We start from the raw sequence: 6,000 nt of genomic DNA, 5'->3' as shown, positions 1-6,000 counted from the left end.
ACAATAATGAAAATGAAAAAATGAAAAAATTTCGAAAAAATGAAAATGAATAAGGCAAAAGAAGAGAAAGGATTCCTGCGCATAGAGGTGATACAAGTAACTCCATCGGGGTACTGACCAGGTTCGTTGGCAGCGGAGCGATGCTTCTGTTCCTGCGTGACTCCACCGAGGTACTGTCCAGGCTTGCTAGAAGTGGAGCAACACCATAGATGAAACTTAAACTATGACTATCATATGGCTTGTGCAGCCATATACCCCTCATCCCAATTGAAACAACTGTGTTGGATTGGCTTGGAATGTGTGTCGATCGATCAAGAGCATGGTAGATGCTACATCTTACAACCAAGCAAGTGTGGAAGCCAAGACAATCAGAGAATTAAACAATACTTCCGGAGGTGTTAGACTTGCTTTTCATTAACAAGGTCCATGCAAAGAGTTGGTGATCTTCTAGTGTGTCGCCTAGTGTTGTAGTGGCTACAACCACCCTCCAAAATTTGTCCCTAGCCTCCCTACCAACCATCCTCAGCAGCATGTTTTGCACTGTCAAATACATAGGCTTCAGCTGAGTTTCAATGGCCTGTTGGCTTGTGCATGTCATCTTTTTTGTCTCCCTCCCATAGACTGGCCTTGCGGACTTAGACTATTTTCTGGCTAAGAGGTTCCCCCAGAAAATTTCAAAATTTTGGAGGGGAACTAGCCTTCCCTCCAGAAATTTCACAAATTAGTTGAGATTCCTGCTGAGCTCCTAATTTGCACAGAACAATCAAGTAGTCCTCCCTCAAGAAACTATGCAATCTAGCCCGGCAGTGGGCCTCAGCCCAGAAATTACACAATTCTGAGAGGAAGTGACCTACTGACCCCAGAAATTGTATAATGCCTGAGGGACAGCCAGCCCAAAAACTGCACAAATCCCTCAACCAGGCTTGTGGACTGTTGCATGTGCCTTCAGGTTGACCGGTTCCCTCTGGGACTAAGAAAAATTGATTTGCATGCATGGGCTTCTTCTCCCGAAATAGAAAAAGGCAACATGCAAAAGGCATCCCTAGATTTTAGGGATCTATTTTTAGCAGCTTGAGGTTACATGCAAAGATCATTTTAGAAACCTCCTACCGAGTGTCGCTTTTCCCTAGATTTGTGGCATGCATGTCATAACCTCAATCTTATCATAAATTATGTATCGGACGTTACAAAACTCATTCCTCACACCAATATTGTAGCTTTGACATACCACATCACATCTAGGAGTCTTCGGCACCTTCAACTTAGTTAATTCAAGGTAAGTCTGCTTCTCATGTCTTGCATTGTGTTTCTGTCGCTTTTTGTTTTTTGCTTTGTGTAATTATTGTCCTGCTTGATTTCAATGAACACTCATTATCTTTTTAATGTATGTTATCTTGTAGAATCACCATTTCAGTTTTCATTGGCATCTCACTGCTGTCGCATGCATGACACTGTTTTCACACCGACAATCGTTGTTGCAGTGACTCGATTCACACACATGCATATTTTCCTGTTTTCTAAATCTTGCACTTACTGTTTGCATGCATGATCATTCACTCTTGTTTACACTCATTTTCACCATGCATTTAGACTTCTCATGTTTTCGGTCTCCGATCAGCAGTTTTGGGCTGGCTTGGCCCGGACCTTGCCTTTCCGAGATAGAATTGCACATTTCTGAAGTGAATGCTCTACCTTCCCTCCATAAATTACGCAAGTTTGGCCCAGCATTGACCTCCAGGATTACATTGCGCAATTCTGGTAGGCAGTGCCTTGCTAGCCCCAAAAACTGCGCAATGCAGTTTGCTAGTTTGCATGTCACTGTTAACTAAAATTGTGCATTTTACAATTTCAATCCTCAGCAGGCCAATTTGGACTGTTCATTATGCATTTCCAGCACTTAGTCAGCCTCCCCAATAGCCCGGACAGTGCCTTGCGCAGTTTTGGTAGTCAGTCTCCCAGCTTCCTGGTGAAAATTGTGCAATCTTCACAAACAGTCACACACGTATGTTGCATGTTAGTCCTCCAATTTGTTTTGGTTCTCAACTAACATATTTATTTCCATGAGTGTTATTATGTCTCCAGGTATCACAGGTGTTCATCTGTCTCTCAGCAGTACAGGTACAACAGCCCCAAAAAGCAGAGTCAAAGGACACTGTTGAGAGCGGAACTAGGGATGCAATCGATCAAGTGTCTATGAACTTGCCTATCTATGGAGACATCAAGTTGTTCATAAACAAGGATATCAAGATGAAATGGGAGTTTCATCACAACAAGAAGCACCATCAGCAGCAACAGAAGGTAGAAGCCCTGTGTGTGGCAAAGGCAAGAGGAAGGTTGTTGACAATGCAAAGGCGAAGCAAAGCTGCAAGTTCAAGAAAATCCACTTGTGATGAAAGTAGCTTTGGAGATTGAGGCTATGAGGTGACAGCGCGATAGGAGCTGCATATATGAGAGAAGGAGTTGTGGCAGTAACATATATAGCAAGAGGCGCAACATGCAGAGACTGGTGAAATTGCACCCATATAGGTTATAGACCCATGCCAGCAGCTGGCACGGAGCAAACAGGGTGAGCAGTGATGTTGATCACATGCAGGGGTGTTCAGGAACACAGATGTCATTATGTGCACGCATGCGATCCCACCCATTGGCACACTCATCGAGGAAAAGAAAAGAGCCAAGTCTGACTAAATTTGAACATGTATTTCGACAATTTAATGTGTATAACCACCAGCACACACTTGGAGATCAGCACAAACACCAAGCATCAGTATGTTGTTGGTATGCCTGCCCTTAAGACATTGATGTGCATGTTATCAGACGAGTTGGATGGAGAAGCCAAATCGTTGTACCCAGATGCAACAGAGGCAAGAGTTCGCTTACAACAAGATGTCACCATTGAGCACATAGACACCATCACGGACGACCAAGCTTGGCATCAGTTTGCCATTGTCGATCATCGCAAGGATGTCGAAGATTTGGTCTTCCCACAACTGTCTAAGTCTTAGTGATAGTTGTTGGGTGTGGAGCCTGATTATCTTCTATATTCAAAGGTATCGCCACATAGGACCCCAGTTCGAAATGGGGGCGGCAACGCCGCCCGTAAAATGTTCGCTGCAGGGGGGGTCCAGTGGGGGCGGCTGCGACCTTTGGGAGCCCCCCCCTGGCGGGGGGTTTCAGGGGCAGTGCCCCCGAAGCTAAAAACAGCTGTAAAATTGCCTTGTAAGAGTATAGTAATTTCTAGTCAATCTGGGCCGTTCATTAGGCGGATGATCTGACAGTAGAACTTATGTTTAGTTTAGGGTTTTTTGCCCTAGAAGGCAACCCCTCTCTTTGTATGAGGGTATTGTATTTGAGGCTGTGAGATAGATGTGTATTCTGTGAGCGAGAAATAGAGAGGTGAGGCTGTGAGAGAAAACAGAGGATATTACAGCAGATTTGATGTAGGTTGTGTCTCTTCATTTTGCTGGATAATAAAAAGGAAGGACTGGCTGTTCGGGGTGGATGTAGCCCAAACTGGGTGAACCACGTATATCTGTGTCTCTCTTGTTTTGTGCGTTTTCTGTGTTTATATTTCTGCAATATTTTATGTGTTCCATTGCTTCGTAATATATAATTTTCTAACAATAGCTTGCATGGCTTGCTCAAGCCTATTTTGTCTCACATGGGTACATGTTCAGATTGCATGTAACATCTTGTAAAGTGAAAATCCAAGTGTCGATAGTTGAATGTAACATTCATGTAGTAGTTGAAGAGTCATGAGGGTAGGTGAAGAGTCACAAAGGGGAATGTCAAGGGTCACCCAACCATTTTCTATTTATAGAACCTCATAACTCATTATACGGGATTTTGGGAGCCAAGCTTCTTATAGGTGTATCTTAGAGAAATCTTGGAGTGTATTGTAATGAGCCTTGGCTTCTCCATAGTGTAGGGCAAGTATATCTCTTTGGAGGAGAAGGCGGTAGTTACTGTAACATTCTATTGTCGAGACTAGTAGTTGGACATGGTTGTATGTATGATTGGCACTTTCACTTTCTTAATATAACAGAGCCAACATGTTTCATGCATATGTTGTTATTGTATTTCAGTTGTCTTAATTACGCTAACGATATATGTATTTGTTTTCTTACACATGTATGTATGGAATCTTTCTATATGTGTATGTATGAATCTTATTGAGATGTGTTGTTGGTTTAACCATCACTTTGGATCGTTGGCTTCCTGCCTTCTATTAGCACTCAGTAATTTTCTAAGGTTGCAGAAGAAAATAACCAAGGTAACCACAAACCAACTTTTGAAGTTGGGATCTAGCCCTGCCATCTTCAAAGAGGGCTCTCTCTGTAAGATTTAACTTTTCTTAATTGAATATTAGGCTATTTATGAAGTTTGGAGTTTGATTTGTATTTGAGTGGTTGGTTGATTACTAGATTTCCATTGGGCTATGGAGTCTGTTACATAAAATACAAATTAATTGTAGTGTCTGCAGATAGATCTCATAAGGCAAGGTATCCAAACTGAATGGATTCTTTAAGGTCTGTGAAATGGGGAAGAAGAACAGATTTAAGGATCAGTTTAAATATAGAGCATTGTTACCTGAATTCTATATTTAAAGATCAGAAGAAAACATTGAAATTATTCATATCCGGGTGTAGAGTGTAGATTTAAACAAATTTTTCCCTTTACTTATCTATTGAATAATTAAGATCTGGAAAACAAATATGTGCTATAAATAGAGAAATATAAACACATAAGACAGATAGATGCACTTCACCAACAACTTGACACAAGAATCCTGTGAAAGAGCTTTTGTATTACTGGCAATCTGCTAATGCTTCAGAAAAATATTCAATAGTTTTCTTCGTATAAAAACCAACATCTCTTACTTCAAATGATGAAGTATTTATAAAAATTCTAAACTAAAATATCTTGAAAAAATATCAAGATTTGTTACAAATATCTCAAACTGTATTACACAAGTCGAACTAAAATATAGGACATTCAAAACTAATGAATCAACTTGGCACTATCTTTGTGGATTTCTGGTGACAAAGAAGAGAAATTTGAATTTGATAGCAACTCTTATTTGATGAGCTGGCATCCAAGTCACTAACTATCTTTGAGCTTTTTCCTCCTGAATTTATGAAAAATAGGGTCCTGTAATCCCTTTGTATGTCCCAAACCATAAAGGGTGTTAAAAAAATGAGATATTTTTTTGTACATTAAGATGTTAGCAACAAAAACCTCTTTCTGTTTTTCAAAATTCATTCTCAGTAGTTTGTAAACCATGTTTTACATTACTATGTTTTATAGGAAAAAACATAGGTTAACTGACCATGAAACAGATATATGACATGGAGGCAGGAGGTGACATGGAGGTGGGGGATGATGTGGCGGAACATGGTTTGTGGAAAGGAAGTGGGGTCCGCAAGGGTGATGTAGATAAATGAAGTGGAGGTGAGTGGGGAAACAGTCCAAGTGGCAGGCAATGAGTGGTGCGGGAGTGTTAGTGGGAATGGAATGGTAAGCGGGAGCGAGGTCAGGGGAGGAGGATGAATGGCATCGTTGGAATGGCGATTAAGGAGGGATGTGGAGGGTGAATTTTGGCAGGAAGGTGAGTTGCCACGGGAGTCAAAAACCGCTTTTGGAGGCGGGGGGGGGTAGGTCGTATATGGTATGAGTGGGGAAGTCTAAAGTGATGAGAAGGAGACACGTAGAGATGGGGCCCAAAGAGGTAAACAACTTTTCAGACCCCCCGCCTGTTGATAAAGGGAGACATGGTGGGGGGGGATTAAAAGGCGTTGGAGCCGTGGAATGAAAAAGCAATGTGATCAAGAGCGGGGAATATGTGCGCCATTTAACCACATACGACAAATATCCATTTTTTGTTTTCAATTATGCACTAAAATAAAAACTATAGTACCAATGCCTTATTACAATTTATTTAATCACATTTAAATTATGTGATTAATTTAATTTAAACATACTTAATTATCCTCTAATGCT

Source organism: Pinus tabuliformis, chromosome 3_2 (assembly GCF_031772625.1).
Source record: "Pinus tabuliformis cultivar Carrire ecotype Pingquan chromosome 3_2, CPIR1, whole genome shotgun sequence".
NCBI lineage: Eukaryota > Viridiplantae > Streptophyta > Pinopsida > Pinales > Pinaceae > Pinus > Pinus tabuliformis.
The sequence above is the reverse complement of the archived record's forward strand: the minus strand, read 5'-3'. Positions refer to the sequence as shown.